Source organism: Larus michahellis, chromosome 1 (assembly GCF_964199755.1).
Source record: "Larus michahellis chromosome 1, bLarMic1.1, whole genome shotgun sequence".
NCBI classification, from domain to species: Eukaryota; Metazoa; Chordata; class Aves; order Charadriiformes; family Laridae; genus Larus; species Larus michahellis.
Genome location: NC_133896.1, coordinates 142,154,755 through 142,181,207, shown reverse-complemented (window position 1 = coordinate 142,181,207; position 26,453 = coordinate 142,154,755). Strand labels below are relative to the sequence as shown.

Sequence of the window (26,453 nt, the reverse complement as noted above, 5' to 3'; positions counted from 1 at the left end):
ATGTTGCTATAGCTACCCTGCATGTCTATTTACCACACAAGTGATCAAAGGGAGCAGACAACACACATACACACACGCACAGAAAAACCTCGCCAGGCTTCCTACCGAGCAATGTCCAGCCGCTAATTAACTGATACACTCCCAGCCTGCGGACCCCGTACACTTGTTTTCTTTATTCTGAGCGGTACACAAAAAAATAAAAGCAGCATTCTCCGAGATGCTCATTCTTCCCTTACAGACCAAACAAACAACAAAACGTCCCAAGATGAACTTTAAAAGAGAATTTCCTAAAGCGCGGCTAAGGATTACAGCGCTACAGGATAAGAATACAGCTTTTCGACTGAGGAACACATTAAGAATTTTAAAAGGTATGCAAAAGAAAATAGGAAATAAGAAACACATGCTAAGAACTTAAACAGCTGCAAGGAAAGGGCATGATTTTGAATTTTGCATGTGTTTTGCACTGAAATTGTATGCAGCATTTATTCACTTGGTGAATTATATGCACGCTAAAAGCTGTATGACTGCAGTCATGACAAGTAATTGTAATGGCTTTATGTGCCTTGGAAACACAGTTTTTCATTTTTAGGTGGCCTGTCAGTTAACAGTCGTTTTGTTGAACCTCTTAATGTGACAAAGGGCTCAAGTCTGCCTCGATCAAAGTCAATGGGACTTCAACAGAAAGACACCAAAATAAGGAGTTGCATTTGTTGTCAATGATACTCCCACGAGCTGCACTTCAGGGATATGTTGTAGGCAAAAGTATTAAAATTCGTCAAACATTTGATTTCCTGTGAAGTATGCTTAGCCAACTTAAAACAGAGCCCACAGTGCCCTCTCCAGTTCTGCAGCAAATTCGGGGAATCCAGCCAGGTAACTGTGTCCAGCCACATGAAACCACTGCTCAACTACATGAAGGCTGAGCATCTTCTCAGGAGTTTGCATCACTTGCAAGATTCCTTACTTAGGAATTTCTTTTAAAGTAATAAACTGAGCCGAGTAGTCTGCAAAGCAGAAAATGTTACCTGCAAAGGCGCTTTTTTGTCAGGTTAGTTGGGTTTTGTGCCTTCAACCATGTTAGATACCTTTAAAAAAAATTGCATTTCTGCTTCCTAACACTAGTCTTATAGCACGCTAGCACACCCAAATGGGTGTATTTCCTGTGGATGCTTAAACTTTTACAGGTACATGGTGACCAGTGCACTTTCACAGACGTCACATGCAAAGCAATAAGATAGACATTGTCCCATTTTGGCTACTGGAGCTTGTATGTGAGGTCATTCTATCAGACAGCAAAGAGACACCTCTTGCTGAGGTTTTCACAATTACCACCTAAAACTCACTGCTTCTTCATACCGTCTCATTTACAAATCTCAACACAACATTTACACCAGCCCCTGTTACCTGCTGGAGACTATCAGCCTGGCACAGTGGTAAAGCAGGTCGGATCTCATCAACTCGACAGGCTGCATATTACATTTCTACAGCAGTTCCTGCACTTTTGTTGGGGAAATTAGCGCATTTGTCTTGCTGCATGCTGTTGCTCAGTACCTGTGGGCTGCCTTTGGGCCAGAAGAGTCATCGGCATAATACACGGTTTCATTCCAACACCCGCAACACGCTGTCTGCTTGGTGGTTTAACTCCGCGCCCCCAAATTAAGCGATAGCTCCCACCAAGAGCCTCTCAAAGTGGGAGAGCACTCGCTCCCAGAGCCTGAGAAGAGGAAGGAGTTAACCCACTCCCCTACTGCCTTACAGCCAGCTGGTGTAAGGATGGGGAAGGGAGCACCAGGGAAGGGCAGGGAAAGCACCAGGAGAGGTAGGGAGAGAGGATCTGGAGGCGGAAGAGCAGGTAAAAAAAGCTCTCTGTTACTCTGAACAGCAGGGCCATAAAAGAGCCAACAAAAAAATCACCTCCTTCATATTCCTCTTTCCCATAACAATTTCAAACCAGAAGCGGGAGCGAGGGCTCCAGCTGTACATGCCTTTCCTGCTCCTAAGTGGCTGCTGGAATGGATTTCCTAAACATTTTGTACGGTTAGTTCGTAGCTCATCACGACCTTCAGTTCCCACTAAAACGAGAGGTCTGCTGCAGGGGGTGGGGGGGTCGCTGCTCCCCGTGGCTCTGTTCACCCCCCTTGACCTCCAGCTCCCAGGATTTTGTCCCTCAGGCCCTAGCAGCGCGCACAGACTAACACCCCCCCCACACCCCCGGCAAACTGAAAATATTCGCACCCAACAAACCACCCAAACCCGGAGAAATACTCCTGAATCCTTCACTTGGCGGGCGGGGGGGAGGAACCGCACTCGTGGGCAGGTGTTTAAACAAACTCTGGCAGCGCTTCAGCGGCCGCTCCCCACTCGCCCCCCCGGGGGGAGGCACGGCGGGGCCGGGGGGGGAACGACACAGGAGGTGGGGGGGGGGGCGCGGGTCCGTCCCGCCTCGGGAACGCGCGTCCCCCCAGCCCCGCATGGCTCCGGCGGGGAGAGGAGGGAGGGGGGGAAGGAAGAAGACACCTACGGGGAAGGGCCGGGCTCTGCAAGAACGAGCCCGCCTGTGCCTGCACCTCTTCTTAGGCTGGAATGTCTCCCTCCCTCCCCCTCCAAAAGAGGAAGAGGAGGGAGGGTTCGTGTGTGCGTTAACACACACGCACGCACACACTCCCACCCCCGCCACCCACTCTGACTTACCCTGCTCTTTTAACCCACCGCCTCTGAACCTTCATCGCCCAGGCTTCAGGTAGAAATATTTCAGGAGGGGAAAGTGCGTGTTTCACAGAGCGTGATTTACTCTCTGGTGTTGCCAGGCTGGAACGGCCGCTTCTGCCGCTTTCTCAGTTCCTCGTTGGCAACCCCCTGTGCCAAAGTACCCTCTTGTGGTGATAATGATTTCTGATGACTACGTGCATCCAACTGACCAACTTCAGCTACGCAGTATATGAAATGCCCTTCATTTTGCTTCCCAAGGACAAGAATTCCCCTCTCTCTTTTAAAGAGCTATAAAGGTAATTTTTTGGGCTAGTGGGAGAAAGAAACACCTTTCCTCCCCCCATCACCTGTAGCCTCTCTTTCTTCACCCTTCCCCACCTCCTGTAACTTATAGAAAACTGGTGTAAGGGGGCTGAGATTTCCCACCCTGGTTCCAGAAACCGAGCGGAAAACAAATGCTCCATTTGCACTACAGGTGCAAAATCCTCACACATGCATTCCCTGGACGTGAACTATAAAAGTCCCACTGAGAGCTGAATGAATAACGTCCACACAGAAAAGAACCTAGAAAACTTCTCTCATTTCCTCGTATTTACCCATTGCCTACCTAGAAAATAACATATTAAGTGCAAGTTTCGGAAGTGGACTAGCAAGGCTTTTTAAACTGGGACAGATCTCTGATTCAGTCTTAAGATACAGCCCAGCCAGTTTTCCTTGCTCCCACAAGGCTCTTCTAACTGCACATTGTTGTTGTAAAACTATGAACAGCGAGAATCAAAAACATTTTGCCACTGTGCCTTTTAACTGCGAGAACGAGAATAAAAGCTCCTTTTGTCTCCTCAGGTGAATAGAAGTCTTAAAAAAAAGCCTTCCTCATTTGAATAATCTTAGAAAAAAAAAAAATCCCTAGAAAACCCATCTTAAAGTACTTTTGTGAAGCTGTAAGACAGCTTGAAACTACTACATTTTAAAACAATCAGAAGATTAAAGCACTGGCAGGCAAGGAACTCATGCAGAGCTGTTTAATAAATTATCCCTGGGCTGAATTATTGGCATATTTAGGCTTATAACACAGCAAGTTCTTTCCCTCTCGCATGTCACAAACAGGGCTGCGAGACAGCCTACACAATGCACTTAAACCATGGCAAACTGGAATTGATTTACATCCTTCGCAACCCGCTTTCATGCCCCGTACAACCCCGAAACGCACAATGACCTGCATGGCATCACTGCCTACCGGGAGGATTAAGCAAAAACCTTCAAATCAGTTAATTTTTTTTTACCCTTTTTTTTTTTTTTTCTTCACCCTGGAAACTTACTTTTGACAAGGTTAAGAAACAAGAAGGGGGAAGGGGGGGGGAAGGCAGATGCAGCTCCGTAGGGGTTGGTACCGATACCACCCGGGGCCGGTGAGGCGAGGAGAGCCCCGACAGCCCCCGGACGGGGGCTGTCGGGGCTCTCCTCGCCTCACCGGCCCCAACAGGCAGCGTCTCCTTACCTGCCTCATGGTGAGATTCCCATCATCCATCCAGCCGGCAAGGGGCTGCTCACACCGCGCTTCTGTCGGCCGGGCAGAAATCCATCAAGTTTCCCACCGTAATTTGGTGGACTTGGCAGCGCTGGGTTAACGGTTGGACTTGAGGATCTCCAAGGTCTTTTCCAACCTAAACGATTCTATGTAAGCAAGTCCCCACCACCACCCCCTCCCTCTTCCTCCTCCCTATTTTTTTTTTTTTTTCTTCCCCCCTTTTTATCCTTTGCTGGGGGGACTCATTCTTAAGACAATGTCAAGTTTCCCAACCTTCCTTCCCCAGCCTATTAAAAGTCGGGAGCGGGGAGGCAACTGTCCGCCTGGCTCTTATTTCAAACCGCAGCCCAGGGATGTAGTAGTTGGCTGAATTGGGCCATGAAATAGCCTCGCCAATCAGGAGGAAGGGGAGGGAGGTAGAGCACATAAAGGCTGCCTACACGAGGATTAGGAAAGCTTTCAAGGATTTAAAAGACTGAAAGCAGCTGGAAACAGTGTCTAGGGCTACAAAGAGGGAAGTCAATTTGCGGTGTAAGAGATTATTCCCATTCTCGTCTCACTGCTCTGGGTCTGCTTGGAGCTTGACCGGCTCCCAGGACTTCAGCGAGAAAATGTAAATGTCCAGCGAAACTACCAAAACATCTGAGTGACGCAGAAACACTTAACAGCCGCCCGGTAAAGTGGCAATATTCCCTAGTAGTCGGAGCCACATGCGCTCCAGAAGCACCAATTTCCTCATGTCAGATTAAAAAGTAAATTACATAATGACATGAGGAGGAAGTAGTAAAATACAGTCTGCCATCTACATCAAGAGCAAATGCCTGTCTGCCGGAAGGAACAGAAGGATGCCTGTGCATCCATAGGCTTCGGAAATGTTTTGCTGCAAAGCTTTATTTGTCTCAGTGGCAAATGCTTAATTAGCCTTAGCTTTTGTGTGCTATCTGCTTTCCCTTCTTTAGGGAGGGCGGTTTCCTCATTCCTGAAGCTTAGTTCCTCATGCAAGATAACACTGGACCCCAAATGCAACTTCAAAGAAAATAATAATAGTAGATGTTTTATTTTTTTTTTTTTTTTAGATTTTAACAATGAGATCAGCTTCTATCTGCTGCGCCTTGGTGGCTTTCATTAAAATAAACAAACAAAAGGCAAAAAAACTCCTCCGAATCTGAAGTGCCATTGCTGCTTGAGTTACACCTTTCTTGGGTAAAAAAAAAAAGAAAAAGAAAACACAACAAAAAAACCCCAGAGAAATACAAACCTGCACATTCATACCACCCACTCTTCTCCAAATTCTTTGAATCTAACTTAGTATCAGTTCAGAAGCCTGTCAGTCTCTCTGTTCCACTCTAAATGGAAATCTGTCTTTTGATCTCAGGGGACAATCAGGCAAATCTGAAGAAAAGCCCCAGTATCGTGGATTCGCTTCTGCAAGAGCTTTATCTACCAAGGCAAAAAGTAGTCACTATCCCGAAAAATTCCTATCAGTACAAGAAATCTTACTTAATTGAGCTGCAGAAAAAGAATGTTACAATGATGTGCTGCCAGGATTTTAATTAAAGGCTTCCTAAAATATATTTCCTTTTAACTTATGATAAGCTCCAGCACCGGGTATGTCACAGGTAAAGAAAGAAAAAGTCTGAAGTATTTATTCATTTGCTTTCCCATTTAAAGACAACAATGATTTTTCTCGTAAGTGCAACCAAGAAAGTAGTTTGCACAGTATTAGCACTGACCAGCTCAGAAGCAAGGCATGGATGGAGGGAAAATGTGATTTAAAGCGCGATTGCACCTCATCCAGGGCCAACTGTGCTCTTGCCTGGTCCATGTCCTCAGGTGGAAGGATCCAGTTATACGCTTTAACGTTCCACAGAAACCAGCTGTCTCCAGGGATCAACACGGCACTTTGCGTAAGGGCAAGACCAGCCATTTACACTAGCCCACGTGGAGACAGCTTAGCGATCCTCCAGTGACGGTCTAGTCCTGCACACTTGCCCAACGGCCCCAAGCAGCTGCAATGCACAGAGCCGGGTACGTTAAGAGCACTTAACAGGAATGCTTGTCCTCTGCTCCCCAAACATAGCTTGGTGGCCACGTGTCACTTGAAATGAGTATGTGGTATGCAAAGACCTTTTACTGTGGTTAAAACTAGGAGAATCCTCCCCAGGGTGCATTCAAAGGAAGCATAAAAATTCTTTTCTGAGGTAATTACAGCCTTAGGGATAAACTTCCCTGGTGAAAGTGACTTAGCAAAAGGTGCAAAACTTACAAAATTAATAAGGATTATAAAGGATTCACCCCAAAACCTGGTATTTTGTTTCAGGACTTTAAGATGGGGATTCTGAGGACTGTTTCACAGTTTCACGTGGAAACATAACAAAAGACTCAGGAAGAACTCCAACATTATAAAGATAAAACAGTTGCACTCCTTTTCACATACAACATGCACTGCTTACAGGATGGGATGGGAATTGCATTTTTCTGAAAACTCTGCAGAATGTGTCATCAAAAAATGAGCTAGTTCTATAGGATGAGAAAGATAAAATCATTAAAATAAAAAAAATTGGCAGTGACACACGTTCGGGGGGAGAGGGTGCAGACTATTTTTTTAATTGAAATAACCAAGTGTCATAGGCAGCCCCCGTTCTAATTCTGCCATTCACTTTCCACCTTTGAGGAACACGCTTTGTGATCAACCCGCACGGCAGCAGTACAGCGGTAGATTCCGAAAACTAGGTTCTGCACTTAACTTCTCAAGATCTTTTGAGTGGCATGAGAGGAAGAGAGAGGGTCCACATCTGAATTGGTTTTGAGGGCAGTCAGCGTCCGAAGACACAATGGTGCAGCTAGATGTGAGGAAGAGGAATTGCCACTTGGGATGCGAGAAAAGGCAGGCGCTGTTTTTCACACCTTCCTCTGAACATCCTTTTTCATATCTATAACCCACATGTGTATGCATGCATGAGAAAGTCATACGAGCTTTGGGGAAGTGAAAGAAGCTTCTGCCCCTGAAGGAGGACACCTTTTGTAGTCTGCCCAGTGGGGACCCACAGAGGGAAGGGCAGCCAGAGGAGGTGGTGCCAGGTGTGAGTTCAGGCATCGGTGGGCACAGAGATCTGTGCAAGCGACACAAAAGTCATGGCTGGGAGGCCGATAGTTTTAGAGGATTCTTAAGAGATTAATTCAAGTTAAAAGACAAACGGCCACAAGTACACCAAACCATTGGCAGTTTTACATTCTGTGAACTCTGGTTATCAGCAGTAATGGTCAGATCCCCCTTATCAAACCTCAGTTTAACCTGCCCTGGGAGTTCTGAGTGACTCCAGCAGACATAGAAGTACAAAAGTAGCTCTGACCTTGCTGCTCATTGCAGGTGTCTGCCACACTCCTTATCACACATCAAGCACCTCTCAGGCAAAAAGGGCAGACACGCAAGCCCTCCACCCAGCCTCATGTCTCAAGCACCGTGTTGCCCCATTCACTAAAGCAGAGGTAAGGGGGGATAACTTTAGCTGGGCTTCCGTTACCAGCAGACTGACCCAGCAAGAATTTCAGTGTGGTCCATGCTGTTCTGCTCCTGACCTGGCAAAAGTAGCTACCAGGTACTTGTGAGAGCTCAGTGTCTCGGGTGCTAACTCGCAATCCTGCCTCCTATTGCTACTTAAGATAAAGAGGTAATTTTAGCATGTGTCCTGAGCCGACTTAAATAGCCAAAAAGCTTTGGTAGTTCCTATAAACATGCATCAAAACCCACCATCGTGTAATACCAGGTAAAAAGTGTACATTATGTACAAATATAATGTATTTTTACTAAAACATAGTAAATGACTGTGTGTTCTTTGTCAGCACGTCAACTCTCGTTCTGGAAAAGTTCAGCTGAGTTTAGTGGGATGAGGCTCAGTTCAGTGCTCATCAATGCAGTGGACGAGTTTGTAGGTTTTAAATTGTGAGAAGGCAAGGACAACAATCTTGATACCAAAAATTTTGCACTGTTTCAACATCTGAAACTTTTGCTCATTCTGATTTGTTAATTAAACCTTCCTCAATTAGCTTCATTCTTTCCAATAAATTGCGAAACATAGGAACATTTTTGAACCTAATTGCGAAACATAGGAACATTTGAACCTAATGTAGAATTACTCGGTCACTGGAGGTTTTTTGGTGTAGTACCATTTTATGTAGTCCAGACCAAGCTCGGTCTGCACCGGCTGCAGGGAGAACGCAGAACGGGAAGTGGACAAAAGGACTTTCTTTCATTAGCTGAATTCCAGCTGCTGTGGAAATCCTTCTGGGCCCAGAGAATTTGATATACGCTAAAGACAGAAGAACCACTCCATCTCCTTACAGAGTTGTCCCAAATAGAGACAGACCAGACCCCAGGATCTGATTATATGGTAGGAGTGAAAGAGTTGCAGCAGGGAAAAATACAACCCAGCACACAGGTTAGAAAGAAACAACCTAGCTTTTCAAACCTGGCTTGAAAATCAACATCTTCAGGTATGAAGTCAATCACAAATAGATTGCTTTTAATTTGCAATATGGGCAACTGATAAAAATGAAGACATGCTTTTTTAAAATTAAACAAGCAGGTAAACTGTTGCACTTTGCGAGGAAAAGGTAATATTCCCACTCAAACTACTGGTGTTGAAATTAATTTCTAATGGTTTTTATAGTTCTTCCCTTGGCAGTTTCAAATTGGCACCTGCAGGAAGAGCAGGATGTCCAGAATACAAAATACTATTTAATAACGCCAGATAACACTAGAGTATATAACTCAAGGCAACACGGGAATGTAAAAATAACTGCCAGAAGAACTGGTACAAAATACGAGGTTGTAAGATGAAGACAAATTTCTGAGAAGACAGTATAAAAAAATGAAAAAAATCTGAAATAGCGTTAGTATGAAAAACCGTTCTCAAGCTGTGAGTGTCACACAATGACTTTAAAATATATAGTTAATATTTGTAGATATAAGAATGTGCAGAGCTGGATCTCACAAAGCAGTACTCAACTGCTTTTATCAACATCGCTGCAGTGAATGCAATGAAGATAAACTAATTACCCCGGCAGAGTTTCTGACTCATGGGTATTTAAACACACACGCGTTTTCCAACAGAAGTTTAAAAATAAGACCAGCAATGTCAGACATCCTTAAATTTCCAAATGCACACTGAAAGCCACAGCACATAAAAGCATCCTTAAGGCAGACCTTTGGGAAATTCATTGCCTTTCAAGCAAGATGACTCAGCCTTCTGGCAGGGTATCACTGAAACGGACAGAGATGAGAAAGAACAGAGATCCTGCAGTCCTCTTGGTGGAGTGGTCCTTAGATGACCATTCACCCTCGCTTAGTTATCTCTCAAACTGCTCTCATCTCACTTGGGCCTGCACCAGCCGCAGGCAAGAGATAGTGAAGATGTCTTCAGGACAACTTCTTCCTCCATCACTTACGCTATCTGAGTAATCCACAGTTCAGACAGAAAGGTGGTAAAAAATGATCCATCTGCACTTGCCTTAATGACAACAGTGACTAGACTTTTTGATTAAGGTATTTTAATCAAAAGAACAATATCTGCTGGATTTCATTTTACCACATCTGCTATGAGGCAGATACTTGATCTGCTAGGCTGAACAAGTTGGTGCACATTCATGTGTAATAAATTAGTGGTAAGAAGACTCTGATAGTCTATTCCAAAATTATATGGAAGTAGGGTAAGTTAAAAAGACTGACAAAGAAGGATACTATAAGGGTTCATAGTTTCTAAAACATCTGTTCTGTAGTGCATGCAGAATTAAATGGAAATAATTATTAGTATAGCGTTGTTTCTCCATTTTATTTCCTAGGGTTCTACAATTGTTTGATACTTCAGTGATAATACCTTATTACTCTTAAAAGTAATAGATAATAGTTAAATGACACCAGCTTTTTAATATTCCAGTCTTAAGAAGCCTCCATGAAAACAAGAATGATAAAGTAAGAAGACAAGAATCGCCTCTGTAACCCCTATTAGCATAGAAAAAAAGAGTAACTTTCTTTCGTTGCATTCTGTACCAGCTGCTTATTTAGTGACTGATTGCAAAAATCAGTCATAGAATCACAGAATGGTTCGGGTTGGAAGGGACCTTAAAGATCACCTAGTTCCAACCCCCCTGCATGGGCAGGGACACCTCCCACCAGACCAGGCTGCTCAAAGCCCCATCCAGCCTGGCCTTGAACACTTCCAGGGATGGGGCATCCACAACTTCCCTGGGCAACCTCTTCCAGTGCCTCACTACCATCACAATAAAGAATTTCTTCCTGATATCCAATCTAAATCTACCCTCCTTCAGTTTGAAACCGTTACCCCTCATCCTATCACTCCACTCCCTGATAAAGAGTCCCTCCCCATCCTTCCTGTAGGCCCCCTTTAGGTACTGGAAGGCCACTATAAGGTCTCCCTGGAGCCTTCTCTTCTCCAGGCAGAACAACCCCAACTCTCTCAGCCTGTCCTCATAGCATAGTAATGACGTGGTCATGTAATAACATAGTCATGTAATGACTCAAGGTAAGCAAATAAAGATTCAGGCAAGTAGCAAAAGTTGTATGATATATGCCTTTTATAGCCAAACACCAAATAGTAGCTGTCAAAACCAATACTGTTCTGCTATTCCAGGAGTTATATCCAAATATATGATCACACAGATCTGATGAAGAGTCATCTGGCCACAATTTCACTGAAACAAGTTAAAACCTAAGCTGATAAATTGTCACCTGAAGCACGCAGGTACCTACTGAAACTCCCATTATCTGCCTGTTAGCTGAGACCACCAAACCACGCAAATCCTTCCTTTACAAATGAAACCCCCTAACCACAGGTTTACCGCAAAACGTGTAACATTCTCACAGTTAAGACATTCTGTTCTAAAAGAGCGGTTTTCTTAAACCTGCATGCAGCAGTTTAGACGTATCCTATGCCACGCAGATGTCTGCACCAGGCGTGAGAAACTCTAAGCGCTGTCAGGACTATGCCATGTCCAGAAGGAATTACAGAGATCTCTCCTCTGTGTTGCAAAACTTTCCGAGAGACAAGAAATGCTGGCATTTTAATATCTTTTCAACCCCCCCGCTGAGGCAAGGCACTAAGATGAAAAGCTGAAGTATTTCTGCATCATTTCTTCTTCTCCACATTTCTTGTTCTCAGAAAACATTTGATATTTCAAAGTTCTGCTGTGCTTCCCTGGAATGACACTACAGAGCTTGGGTCACGCTGAGCTAAAAAAGGAGCTCATCTCTTTACAAATCCCATAAAGCAAACTGCCACTGGAGGTACAACCAACCAATATTTCACTGACTTGAAATCAGATGTTTCAGCTCAGATCAACAGAGCCGAAGTTGTCTAAAAGTTCACGCCAGACTAAAATCTTTTGTTTCGTTTCTCTAGGCAGAAAAATCTGTCAACAATCTGCATTTTCTCATGAAACCTAATTTCATGAGAAAATTACTTTTTGCAGTTGAACCTCCCCAAGAATATTCCCACAGGGAATTCTCATTTATCTCCTCTCTCCAGTGCCCCAGCTACCCGTGCCAGCTGCCTGCCACATGGAAAAAGGGCTTCTGTGAGAGAGGCAACTTCTTGGGACAGGAGATGTGAAAGTCACCTGTCTGTCGGCTCTACAGCCACAGGGTCACGTGGAAACCTTGTGAAGTGATGTGACTCAGGATTGCATCTTAAACAATAGGAATACAAACTGTGACCTGTAAACTGCTTGTGCGTCCATGGGCGAGGCATTTCATCTCCCCTGTCTGAATTCTCAAGCTACGTATTGAAGCTGCCTTTATTTTCCTGAGGATAATAAAGGAGAGAGTAAATCTGTGAAAACTAAAACATCTTTTACACATTATAGTAATCAGGGCAGCACATAAGCTCTTCCATAAGCGGGAACAAAAGACACCAAAAGACTAATCTTTGTAGATGTGACAAGTTTCTGGGCTAAACATTAGAAGCCAGAGTGGGAAAGACAGTATTAAACAGACAACGCAAGCAGACTACTAAAATTATTTCTAGAAAATTGTGTGTGTGCACTTGAATGTGTGAGAGAAATATATTCAAATTCTTCAAGTAAAAATAAATGTATATTCTTGGACTTTTTCCGTTAAAAGGCGGTCTTCCCTAGCACAATATTCCTTTTCCGAGATAAATATTTCCCTTGCCAGGGTACCAACGGATTGCAATGTTTGTGGTGAGATGAGGTCTGCGGGGGGTGGGCTGGGGAATGACAACAAAAAGCCTAAACCCAAACCTGAAGTCCTTAGACTCTGCCCAGGAAAACCTCGTTATACAACTGAGAATTTGCTAACATATGTGACTCATGATTTGACTCATAAACTTCTGGAGTTCACTGGGGTTACTGTCAAGGTCAGATTACCTATGAAATATCAAATTACTGTCCCTTCCCACTGCTTCAGCAAGGCCCTTGGTACTGAACATGTAATATATTTATGTGGGAAATAAAAAAAAATCAAAAACATCATGTTCTTCTAATTTCAAATGAGAAAAACAGGCAAAGAATTTAGAAGGAAATCAAAAGAACCTTCTTACCAGAGAATTTTAAATTAAGTAATTCAAGGATGTGGGCAGATACCACAAAGCATTAGTCACAGCAGTAAAATAAGAGACAGTTTCAGAGAGTCTTCCCTATCGCATTAATGCTTTTCCTCACCAGGAGCACTGCTTAAAATTATTTATATGTACAGCAGCTAAGGAGGGGTTTGAAACACTACGCTTACAAATTGGCCCATTGGGAGGACTGCCCTGGGAGGACTGGTCTGGTCAGGTCTCACCCTTCTATCGGTGCCAAGTAGCCCTTTTTTAACCTTTAAACTGTTTTCAGATGGTACTTTTATGAGCCACTGTACCTCGTTCCTTTTAATTACAGACATATATAGTGTAGGTTTACCAGTTTCCAAAAGAATTTTTACTTTATTTAGCTCACATTTCCAGATGTGTCCTCTCTTCAGGCCCCCCTTTTTGTTAAATGGCACTGGCAATAAAAGACATTGACTGCAAAGATAATGTGCTTCTCCGGGTTCCAGGCAAACTGGTTTTATAATCCAATCCTTCGATTCTCATTTATAAGGGACGCTTATAAAAAATACTAAAATAAAAAAACAGACTGGTCCATGAAAATTATATTTTCATAGTTGGTGTTAAACTTTTTCATGAAGATCCAGTAACTCAGAAAAGTTGATTTGGGTAAGACTTGTGGAATGTGAAGGCCAGCACGGAAATAAAACGCTCATCGCTACGCTTCCATTTTTGCATCTCACTTCCAGTTCATTATTAGTTTGCATTCGTCACTTCAATGCTGAAATTCACGGGTATCGCAGATATTCATGAGTACAGGGTTTTTTTTACAGGGAGACCCAACCATTCTTACCCTTGCCCGCAATACATTCTCTGACATCATTATTTTGCACAAACAGCAGGAAAAAACAGTACAGAAGTAGCTGCTACTGCACATTACCCCACCAGTGAAGGTTAATGCCTGCCTTCTGAGCTATTTCATGTAGCTTTTGATCCCCAGGGCCACACGTTGTCACATATGCTCATACTCTCTTCTCCCTCTTGTTCCAACACCTTCCTTAGCTTGTATTTTGCTGTAACACACTATGAAACTGCAATGATACGTGAAGGCCCTGATTCCCATGTCATAGAGTCCTTTTTCACACCTCTTGGGCACCAAGAAGGTCCTTTATGTGAATGGGGAGTGATGTCCTGATAACCCTGTCAGCTCCAGCCACCCATGCTTTCAGTGCTCTCAGTTTCCCATCTACCACCTGCAATTAAGAGCGAAAGGCTTGGTACTCCATGCTGCTGCAGACCAAAAACAGACATGAAGATGCCTCAGCGCGTACAGAGGAATGGGCTAGATTGTGCAGCCACGTTGCTCGATTACCAAATCACTCAGTTACCGTTGATTTTTCCTCTACATGCCTTCTACATGTGCACTCAGGAGTAGAAGGCGTATATAAACAGTATACCGCACTTCAGACTGAAGTGAGAGAGAAAGAATACTGATAATTCAAAAGGAAAGAATTAATTCAGGATTCAAACATTGTTTCCATATATCATTTATCAAAGGAACTCTGAATTCACTGGGATCTTTGGATAACTGATGAGCACCAGCCTTTCTAAGTAGTTTATAGACTGGGAAAATAAAGTCCACCACAAAAAAAGGACAAAGCACAAGAGTCCTTTGGGAAAAAGGTGACGACACTTCAGCAGGGGAGCTCTGCAAGCCGTCCCAGTGTCCTTAGCTTTAGGGCTGTGGAAAAATTCTGCAGAAAATCACTGCACGAAAAATTCACTTGCCATACCCACGTTTTAGACTTCAGAAGCATAAAGCTCTGACCACTTGCAGCTTGGAGGTTGAAAAAGAAGGGAGACCACCTGAAATGCAAAGTCTAAAATGGCAGAAGCTGTCACTACAGCCAGAAAGGTCATTATTGTTACAGCTTTATGTGATTCAGAAGCCTGCAAATAAAGTAAATGGCACCGCTGTCTTTGTAAATTAATAACTGCTTCAAGAGAGGGATCTGCACTTACCTCGTTATTTTGGGTGCCTCCCTGTGAGTTCCCATGTTCAACCCTGTGGGGAAACCGTTCCCTTTAGGTTGCCTCTCTTTGGCCACCACAAACCACTCAAGCCTTCAGAACACCTCGCTGAGGGTGGTTATTATGGACATGCTGTGGGTGAAGAGTGATGCATGTCCACCACCCCGCTCCCTCTAGTGACTCCTTCTACCTGTTAAATCTTTTGCTTTTAATAAATAAAACTGATATACGTAAGCAAAGTAGAATGGCAAGGAGAAAGCAGATAGCAGACAGAGGAGTTGTGAATCGCAAGCATTTTTACACATTTATCTTTCAGTGTAGTTGTCTCCAAGAGATAATATCATCAGCGTTTTACAAACATTATCAGGGCACTTGGTGCACGTTTCATTAAGATGTTTCAGTGTCTCAAACAGGTGATAAGGAGTTGCCATGGTTACTGTATTCTCTTAAGCTGAATACTAAATAGGTTCACAAAAAATATATTCTGGCTTGTTAGGTAAAACATTAGTCACCCCAGCTGGCATTTGCTTATACATCCCTTTTATTTTGTCAAGGACTTTTCTCTCCTTCATCTTTCAAATAAAGTGGATTTTGGTACTCTTCAGAGAAAGGAGAGGTCACTAACCATTCTCCTCCTTCAGAAAAGGGGACAAGTTAGGTAGCTCATTATCGAGCCTGTTTATCATTAAAACGAAAAATGACTGCTCCACTGTACTAGAATTGTGAGAGCTTTTATTTCAGAGGATTTAATGAGTCATGGAAACATGTTTACGAGGCAACAAGCCCACACTACACAAAGAACTCAACATCCGCATGGCAATAGACCATATAGCTTTTAATGGCCTGAACAATTTGTCTCACATTCAGACACGGCCCTGAGATTGTCCCATCACCAACATTTGATCCAACATTTCTTTCAGTTACTTTTCTGCCAGTGGACCTCAAGGTGCTATTTAGGAAGTCTATTATCAGCTATGCAAATTGGGAGAAAAATGTGTCACATCAAGTCATGACAGTTTAATAAGATATTACTCATGGGCAAATGCTTTCATGCACTGCCTACTCAGAAGGGCAGGTTGAAAGGAGTTACTGTAAAGACATCAAATTTGGTATTTTTATCCTTGTCTGTCCCCTTTGTGATGCAACTAAAGGAAAGTTTTAACACTCCAACTTCTTTTAATTTTACCTTAAGATATCCAGAATGTAAGCAAAAAATAAAGCTCAATAAAGCACTGTGAGCATTATGTACCTGGTACTTTATTTTGAAAATTTTCATTGACATCAGCTGCAGACATAGGGTGGAATCCTGCTCCTATAAAACCCATTTACAGCAGTAACGGCACAATTTTTACTGAGGTGAATGTGACTAGGATTTCGTCCATATGCCACTGATTACCTGACTGTGATCAGGAAAAAAAAAAAAAAGATTCCTCCAAGCTAGGGTAATAACTTACTTGGATATATTTGAACACCTGTTACTACACTAGTCTTAATAATCAGTTCAGTTTTGAGTAAGACTAAGCAAGAGCAAATGTGCTTGCAACTTCCAGATCCGCTTTTACAGCTTGTACCCAAAGAGATTCCTGGGAAATGAATTAATATTTTGCAGTCCGAGGCAGCAAATTTTTATAGCAGCACTGAGCAACAGGGTAGGAATTTGTGGAAGATAATACATTAAGCAGATCTAAGTACTAACTAGGCCCTTACTTTATGTATTTTGAAGTGTAGAATGTTGCATATTTCTAGAACCAAAAATGGACATAACATATTGTTCTTGCAAGGTGTTACCATGTTAACAACTAGAGCACCTTCTGTTAAAACTATTAATATGTGGCTTATCACTTCATAAAAGCTTGAAATCACAACCCAACAACAATAAGCACATGTGGTACATATGAAGTCGATCTGCAAATACAATAATAAGCATTCAGCAAGAAGCATTTTTGTGCCGTAGTTAGCAGAGGTAAAATTGTCATGTTTGTTCTACAGTCGCCACGTTTGTTATCCACAAAATAACCCATCCGTACGCACTCTGCATTTGGGTTCCTTTCTGAAATGTAAGACTGTTTTTTGTTGCCTCCTTGTTCCTCAGCACACACCAACCTGACTTGCAAAGTTTGAAGGTGATGGTGAAGTCAGTCGCATGAAGGCTTAGCAATTTTAAGGAAATCTCTTCCCAAACCTAGAGCTATCCCTCTGTATACCAAGACAGCTATCATCTATCAAAATGATTCTGTCGCTGCTCTCAGTATTTAGGTACTTACGGCACTTGGAGAGTAAGTGATGGCTGGAGGAATGAGGATGAAAAAGCGGATGGGGTGATAAATGATGAGACAGAGAAGTGGGAAAAGACAGAACTGTAAGTTTTCCATGCAAATATACACATCTTTGTTAAAAAAGAGAAACAAACTCATGAGTACACAAAAACTGAAAAAGCCATCAGAGGATCAGAAAGACACTTTTCAGGAGCAAACTTCCCTCATATACAACTAAGGGGGGGGGGCGGGAAGTCTGCAGTAGCCACGAGTTAGTTTGGGATTGACTTTTCAAGGGTTATTTATCGATGTAATCAATTCCATTTAATTGACAGCAGACAGAACCAACCGGAGAGCAGAGGCTGGCAGGGGAGCCTGGAGCGGAGGGACCAGCCGGCCCAGTCGCCCCCGTGGCCGAGCCCACAGCAGCCCCTGCCGGCCGCCGCCGCGGTCGCCCCGCTCCCCTCCCTCCCGGCCCGGTAACTAAGGACAACTTGCCAGCCGCGATGCCCAGCGGCTCGGAAAGAAACGGGAACGCTCGGCGGGCTCCCTTCGAGGCAGCCGGGACCCCGGTTTCTTTGTAGGAACTGCAAAAAAAAAAAAGCCCCCATTCTATTTGCAGGGAAAAGCTCAAGTTCGCAGTTTCAGTTGCTTCTCAGCTGGGCTTCAGGTCCAAATTTAGCAACGCTAAAATAAATGTTTACAAACGTATAAAGCAGGCAGTTCTATTGATTCTTGCTGATAATGCCATCTATAACATTGTAAGATACCTTCCTCTTGTTCCTGAGGTGTGACACGAACTCTGCTTCTAAACCTTTCTAATGCATAAAGCTGATTTCTACATGCAAAAAAGAAGACGGCATAGGTTCAAAATGGCAACTATTTTTCTTTCTTTGAATGATTGTAAAGGAAGTACGCTATTGGTGTGTACCAGGAGTACACTATATTCCACTTTATGCCCCAGCACAACTGCCACCATGCAGTCTCCATGCTGTAATTTTTCTGAAGTTACAGTCTTAAAAGCCCACGGGAGTTTGCATACTTGAAATTTGTGATACATTTTTTTCCCAGGATATGCCTGGGCCCTTGGGACAAAAAAATTTTTGTTAAGGACCAGCTTTCTGCTTGTGAAAATACGACAAAACCACTGAACTCTGACCGTTAAAGCAGAGTGCATTCCACATTAGCCTATAGCAACAGGATATCCTGATAGTCAGCGTAAAGGGGGTAAAAACACCAGCACGTAAACCTCAGGATAACTCAAGCCATTCCACTTAAAGTATGTGGATCTCAATCCATCTTGTTCATTTTCATATTCCTTCTGTCTTTTCCTGATTTAACACATACTCTTTGCTTGCCTTCAGAAGGGGTATCCGGCAAACCCAAACACTGAACTTTTGTATCAGACAAGCAATGCGGTTTAGAATGTCATGTCCAGGCAGGTGAGAAATTAGTTCAATACCAGGGCAGCTGTCTTTTATAGAATGGCTCTGTGGAAACAATGTTATTCTGTTAATTACTACGTCCTCCAAGATTCACACAAAACACACATCTCCTCATAATCAGATGAACTTTTATCCCTCTCTGCACTCACGGATTTCTGTTAGTCATTTCTTCCTAGATGCGTGAATAGTAAATACTAGGGGAATTTTGGCATAAATCCCACTATTTCCCCCTTTGTGAATAATCAGTTTCATACTATTTGTGGGTGTGAACAGGCTGAGTCCTTACCTCTGTGCTCAGAAAATATGCAGACCTAGAATTAACATCCAAGCTTGAATGCCTCTGGAGATAGATTTTGTTCATCATAGAAACACCAAACAAAAGCAATACAACATAACCTTCAGACTGAGCTTCCTTTCTAAGCTCGTCTATTCATAGTATTTCCTTCCAGGAATTCCTCTATCTTAACTCAGTGAATTCTTCCTCTTACTCATGCTTCCTCTATTTTTAAGGGTAGTTAATGAAACTGCATTTGCCATAATAATTCAGCAAAACATCAGCAGCTTTGTGCAAGATCTCGACGCTTGTGAAGAGGGTGGGACAGCAAGAGCATCCTGTCACTCTCAGCTGTGTCCAAGAGCAGCAATGCTGACAAATGACTAGCTGACATCTTATTGTTCTTATTTTCAGTCTCATAAAAAAGACCCCTCAAAGGAGAACAAGTTTTATTCAGCTGAGGTTTTACCATTTCTCTGTATTTCATCAGCCCTGGCATTAATACGATATTGTGGTGATTTAACTTAGGAGTGTGGGAATTACTGAGGCATGTGCTTATTTTTCTAACAAAAGTTCAGGCGTGCTATTATTACCAATCTATGGTATGTCATCAGTGTCAAAGGCCAAATAGTTTCTTGAAATGTTTAGGAATCAAGTGTATGCTGAATCTGAGGAGTCTCTGTTCTGACTCTGCCATTCACAGGCGCAGGCGGGAGCCTGCTGCACAAAGACCACCTCTTGCCAGTGCGCTCCTGAGCGCTCCCAGCGCGGCCGTTTTGACAGGGCACTCAGGTTCTCAGCGGGACAAACCTGTGCTTCAGAGAGCAGACTAACCTCGCCAGCGGGCAGTTCTCAAGGCTGCATCTTTCTGTACAAATGCTGGACCTGGGAGCTTGAACCCAACCTATTTTTAAGAGGCCAGTTTCCACCGCATGTGGCTCCTTGCGTGCATAAGCGTATCTGCCAGTTTAGTACCTCAATAATACTCAGCCAACTGGCTTAGCGCGTCACCAACTTAATGATGTCACCAACTCTACAACTACCTGAAAGGAGGCTGTAGTGACGTGGGGGTCGGTCTCTTCTTCCAAGTGACAGGCGATAAGACAAGAGGAAACAGCCTCAAGTTGTGCCAGGGGAGGTTTAGACTTCGTATTAGGAAAAATTTTTACACTGGAAGGGTTATTAAGCACTGGAACAGGCTGCCCAGGGAAGTGGTTGAGTCACAATCCCTGGAGGTATTTAAAAGATGGGTAGACATAGTGCTTAGAGATGTGGTTTAGTGATGAGTTTTGTCAGTGTTAGGTTGATGGTTGGACTAGATGATCTGAAAGGTCCCTTCCAACCTAGGCAATTCTATGGTTCTAAAAACACACAAAGAAGATACCCCCAGAGGGTATCAACACAAAATCCTTTAAGCAATTGTGTTAATAGGTTATGGGTAGATCAAGGAGAAGAGGGTGTTTCTGAGCGCTCCCAAGATCTGTCTCTGAGAGCAGTATGGATCTACCACATCACTCCCGTAGTTGGGTCTTAACAGCTCTGCTCTTCTTCATAGACTTTTGGATTGAGCTTTCCCTTTTACAGTTTATGAACAGAGAGGGTGACCAAACTAAAAAGCAATACCAAGAGAAGGAGCTGTTCTTTCATTTAAAACAGGCAATAGATTTTTCAACCAAAAATTTTCTTCTTATCTCTGTCATCAGGGTCATAATAGAAAATACCAGTGACAGATGCAAGACAATTCAGAGAGATCAAAAGGTAAGAGAGTGAAAAATCAAGCCCGAACTTTTTCTTTGCCAAGGAAATGCTTAGGTAATATAATTATTTCATTAGAAGCAATGGCCATCTGTTATGCTTTGTAGAAAGACTGGCAAACAATGTTAAAAACATCCATTAAATGCAACAGAAAAGAGGAAGAGATGTTTATTTAGCAAACGTTAATGTTTCTGGAAGATGTTTGATTAGAGTCTGGAATTTATCAGCATTTGCTAGAGCTCAGCCTAGAGGACAAGCCTCATCAACGCACATTGTCAACAGGCATTACTGAACAGTCCCATCTCTATGTGAAAAAGAAGTAATTCAGCTCTTCCAACCACAATATTAGGTGCAGCATCCTCCACAAAACATGATATATGCATTTTTACATCCCCTTCCAAGAAACGTTTTATAGTACCTCCCCGATCTGTTAGTAATGGCTTTTTTTCTTTTTTTCCTGTGTGGCATGAAGTTAAAGATAAAAAAAAAAAAAGGTCTTTAGAAACAGAAAGACAGGAGGCCTTTCCAGCAGAAACATGAGGCTTTAAACATAAAAAAGTAATGTGATTATGCATCAGAAGAAAACTGAAATAGTTCATTAATAAAAATGACAATGTTACGAAGCATATAGCACATGTGCAAAACTGAAAGTAAGCCACTGTTTCTATTTTGATGGGGTGGTTACTTCTCAACAAACATACAAAAACGTTTAAAAAAAAAAAAGTATAGCAGAGCTTGCCTGCTACTGCAGCTGCCAGATGTCATCATGGATACTCTAATGGGAGAAGAAAGAACGATGCTAAATTGTAAACTGAGATTTCCTGTGAACTTTGATTTGAAGTCAGCCCCACGACAGAAGAAGGAAATATACTTCTTTCTTCAGCCCCTCCATAAGAGCAGCTACCCACAAGTACTCTTTTCTTTGCACAGCCCCTCAAGGTAGCCTGAATGATTTACTTTTTGCTACGGTGCTGGTTTTGCTACAGCATAACTTAATGAAAGCAACAGTATTTGTCTTAGAAAATTGTATTTTGTATTTGTATTAGAAAAAGGAGGCAGAGAGGGGAAGAGTAGATGCACTCTTGTTAAATGTGTGTGTATATATATGTGTATATATTTATATACACAAAGCTCCATTCAAATCAAAGAGTAGATGTTCACTGTCTGATCCATGCATAATGCAATGTTTCCCCAAAATCAGAAATCCCTGTGTTGGGAGAAGCATAGCAGAGGGATATAGCAGGGGTATAACATACATATATATACATATATATATGTATATATATATAAAATGGGGAAAATTTTCACATGTGTGTCTCATTCTACACCCTCACAAGCAAAAAAAATCTCTCCAAATAGAATTTTGTTTTGCACGTGGTTGGTAAAAGAGCTGAAGACAAGCTCTCCCCCTTGACTTTATTTGAAATTACGGGGATTTAGCAATTTTCAGGATAAAGCACAAAGTTATCCCAGCAGCAATCTACCTGTTCATGGGCTTGTTTATGAAAGCCTGGAAAGGCAGGTGGTACCTCTGGCATGTCACCACGTCACACCTCGTGGCGATGAGTTTGTCCTGTGGAGTTCCTGACCGTGAGGGGCCCTCACTAAGGAACAATATTCACCAGGTCAGGAACTGCAAAACCCTACACACACGGTCATGTAACCACGCAGACCGTGTAAGTTTTATGATCGCTCTCTTTGGTGCATATTACTGCTTTATTCTGGCTTCTGAATTTCCCCTCAGTGATCGCACGTTTGTGATTTATATATACCTGTTTTGAAACAGCTTAAAGTAGCCATAAGATTTTGTTTCCTCCCAGACTTTTAGCAATAATTAAACTTAACAGGCTTTAATATTTGAATCCATTTCAAGGGAATGAGGATACGCTGGAGGCTGTGGGAAGGGATGTACGCTCTCTGAATGAAAAGAGCACATGGAAATGCTTTTATCCCGTTAGCACAGGCACAGAGGCTGCTGGAAGACAGCTGCAGCTGTTGCAGAAGGGTGTGCAGGCTGAGACGAGCTCATGGTTGGGTCCGAATGGGACAAGGATCCCGCTCCCTTTTTAAGGAAAGATCGTTAAAGGAGAATGAGCTGCTGTCTGCATAGTCCCTTCACCTCTGTTCTTCTCAAAGGTTCTAGGGGTTTAATGTCAGGCAGCTGCTCATAACCACTTTTGGCCCCCATCTGTGCCCATGAGTTGTTAACTTTTCCACAGTATCCCACATCTCGTTACCACTTTGCATGCCACAACCATCCAATTTAAGCCCTTATAACGCTTGAGTAAGCAGCTACAGCAACATAAGACTCCGGAACACAAGTGACAATCACCAACACACGCAGCGTGGAAGCTGTACCAGCTCCTGTCACAGGGACTGTATCCTCGGTCATCTGTCTCTGGGACCATTCAAAGACCAAAGGGGTCCTTTTGGTCCATTTTAATGCCATAACCGAGGCCTTACTCTATGGGATAATGAGGAGTTGCCTTTTCTTACAGTTCTGTCACAAGGCTCAGGCTATTTGATCTTTTCTGTGAAGCCTCAGCTCCAGATATCAAGTCATTATGTGAGAACTGAAGATTTATTTTCTTTTTTAAAAGGGATTTAGCCTTTAGACTGTTGCAGAGAGAGAGCTGACAGTCTGACCTGAATATAACCCCACGATTTCAAAGCCAGAGGCTAGAGAAAAGGAATGCAGAATTGTCTTTAACATGTTATGATTTCTAAGCTAAAATATTATGATTGTGAAAGAGGTGGAGCCTGGTAGGAGGTTAATGCTTTTTGAAAGCTGACCATCCTCTGCAGGTAAGAAAAGACCTCCCCTCGTGCTCACGGCAGCCTAGGCAGGGAGCTCCTGGAGGGGAAAACGTGTCCTGCTACAGCAAGAAGGGCTGCTGCAAGCTCCCTTCCTCTGCAGAGCAGATGCGGAGGAGGTTGTGTAAAACACACTGACTTTCAGGTTAAATACCTGTTGCTTTAAACAGCCTTCTGATTCTATGTCATTCATCAGCTTTAGCTCAGGCTTTGCAATCTCTTGAAGTGAAAGCGACTACAGAAATCTTTGTTTCTGAAGACAACCCACATACTATCCCATTTCCCACACCTGTTTGCTGTTTGGAAGGGCAGGTATCAATAAGGCACTTACCACGTGGATTTCCTATACATTAACTTTAAAAAAAAAAAAGGTTAATTGTACAGGCAACATTACCAGCACTTTCATTAAGACATTCATTACTTGCCGTCCTGACTTCCCTTGCAGCCAGGCACTGGCAAATGCTTCTGTACACGTGTGTACAGCTCTGGGGTTTCTGTTTTTCCCTCTTTCACCAGTATTGCACAGGCCATACAGAATCACAGAATGGTAGGGGTTGGCAGGGACCTCTGGAGATCATCCAGTCCAACCCCCCTTGCCAGAGCAGGGTCACCCAGAGCAGGTTGCACAGGAACGCGTCCAGGCGGGTTTGGAATGTCTCCAGAGTTGGAGACTCCACCACCTCTCTGGGCAGCCTGTGCCAGTGCTCTGCCACCCTCAAAGTAAAGAAGTTCCTCCTCATGTTGAGATGGAACTTCCTATGGTCATGTTTGTGCCCGTTACCTCTTGTCCTGTCACTGGGCACCACTGAAAAGAGCCTGGCCCCATCCTCCTGAGACCCACCCTTTAAGAATTTATAAGCATTGATAAGATCCCCTTCTCAGTCATCTTTTTTCCAGACTGAAAAGACCCAAGTGCCTCAGCCTTTCTTCATAAGAGAGGTGTTCCAGCCACACCAGCCAGCTCCAGGTGCAGGTAAGGGAAGCAGCCGGCTGCTGGGGGCAGGAAAGCAGCAGCGACCTTGCTGCCTGCTTTGCCAAGAGGCGGTGGGTGGCGGTGGGTGTCCCACAGGAGGCAGAGAGGGGTGACTGCACCCCGGGGGGAGGCTGCTCCTTGTTGGCAGGCTCCTGCATCTCAGCCCTTCATGTCCCTTCCTTCCCTCAGCAGCTGGAGCAGCCACAAGACCCTTTTCCCAGAGGTCTTGCCTTGGCTCTCCTTTCCAGCTTTTCCCTTTCTCCCAGCGCTTCCCTGGGGATGAGCACCCTGACCCTGGCTCCACTTTGTCCTTTGAGATGACTTTTGCCTGTGACTTTGCTGGCATGATCTGAAAAGGAAGGGAAATGTTCCCTTAACTCTAGCTAAACACTATAGTTTAGAAGCTTTAGTCTTCTTATCATACTTCTTCATATTATTTTTTCTTCTTCGGCTTCCAGTGCAACACCAAAATGCAAAGCTACAGATTAACAGGATCTATATTAATTCTGTGATTCTATAATAGGGAGCTTCGTCTGAGTTAAGGAGGCAAAATGGGCCCCAGTCACTAAAAGCCCTCACCTCCGCATAAAAAAAGGGAATAGCAAGAAGGCTATTTTAACAGATCTATGTGTATATATATAAACAAAGGGGGGTATATTTCAACTAAGAAGTTACTGTAGAGCTGCTAAAAAATCGGATATAAAAAGTGTAAATGTAGCACATGCATGTGCGTATGGATGCTGGTAGGTATATAATATCCCATTATTACAGTCATTTCTTAAGGGCACCTCTCATAATCCTGCTTACTGTAAGGCAGAGAATAGTCAGCAAGAAAATCTGTGATCGCATCCAAATTATTCCACCCAAACTACAAAAGCAGCAAGTTCCTGGCACTGCCCAAGACCAAATCCTACCACTTCAAACGCAGTAGCAGACAGATACACATGTTGCTGCTCATTTTTATGGTGAAAATACTGAGCACATCTTTCCAGAAATGCTCTATTAAATGCTTTAACAAATTAAACAATTAAGGGAGTATCATCAGATAAATCCAACCCTGATGTTAGTAAAATGGATTCAAACTGTTCCAAGCAGTGAGAGCTATGCAGTCGCCGCAAGAGCGCATGCTCACAGAGGGATTTAGAGGGGAAATTACAGGCACATACGACTCTCCCGTTGCAGCAGAAACAGATAATGAGGAGCTGCAAATTCTAAAAATCGTTCCGTTGGTGGTGTTGGGAACACCAGGCTAAACACATTGTATCTGGGACTGACTCACTCTTTCCCTTTCAAAATTTAACAGTATTTGGGCTTGGGTGGCTCATCAACTCTTGCATCATCGCAGCTAGCCCAAAGCTTGCAATGAGCTTTGTAGAGGAATCTGCTGGCTCAGCATTTCCCATATGACTGGGGTCTGTATGGCAGGTCTTCCTTGCACTGTGAAGCTTGATACACGTAGCTTGCTATCTAAGCTGCCAGAGACTTGAATTAGGGTAGCACAGTGAAGATTCACCCAGGTCACGGCAAGAAGCTACATGGGAGCAGTCCAATACCTTGGAAGCACCCCCTAGCCTGTGCTTTGCTCATGCTAAATGAGACAATATTGGCTCCTGAATTTAAGCTCCCACGTGATTTGTCAGCTCAGGTGCTGTGTTGCACTGCATATCCCCGTGTCCTGACTGAGCAGAGACAGAGCCAGCCCAGATGTCTCTGCCCTAGCAGCACAGGTTGCCCTAAAGAAGCTACTGGAAAACTCTGCCTACCTTGCTTAGCTGCTTAGGAGTGTCTTCTCCAAACAGCTGCACTTATTGTACTACACAGCTATGCACATGGAGTCAGCGCGACCAGACTAAAGCATTTGACACTGTCTGGCTGAGCTTGAGAAGGCATTTTGTTTTTCAGACCTAACACCCAGGTCTTGCTGGACGCTCAGAAGAAAAGGCCAAGGGAAAAGAAAAAGTCAATAGTTTTAAGATAGTGGGTTAAAAAAATCTAACGTTAAAAATTCAGTGGCATCTTTTGTGGGTGTAAGAGTCAGAAGGAGGGGGAAGAAGGAAAAAAAAAATTATTATTTCTGGACACTATTACTTTTCTTAATAAACGAAGCT

General features: G+C 43.4%; 1 protein-coding gene across 4 annotated transcripts in view; it reads right to left on the bottom strand.

Moving 5' to 3' along the window:
* Positions 1–26,453, bottom strand: part of MID1 (midline 1) — a 252,247-nt gene that overhangs the window by 146,249 nt on the left and 79,545 nt on the right. The window contains exon 1 of one of the 4 annotated variants that reach the window (XM_074606671.1): positions 4,208–4,811. The exons of 2 other annotated variants lie outside the window; for them this stretch is intronic. The gene's annotated coding sequence lies outside the window, so the exon portion shown is untranslated. Of the gene's footprint in view, positions 1–2,691; positions 3,047–4,207; positions 4,812–26,453 lie in introns of those variants that run through there. One more of the 4 variants, XM_074606661.1, reaches the window with a different exon arrangement.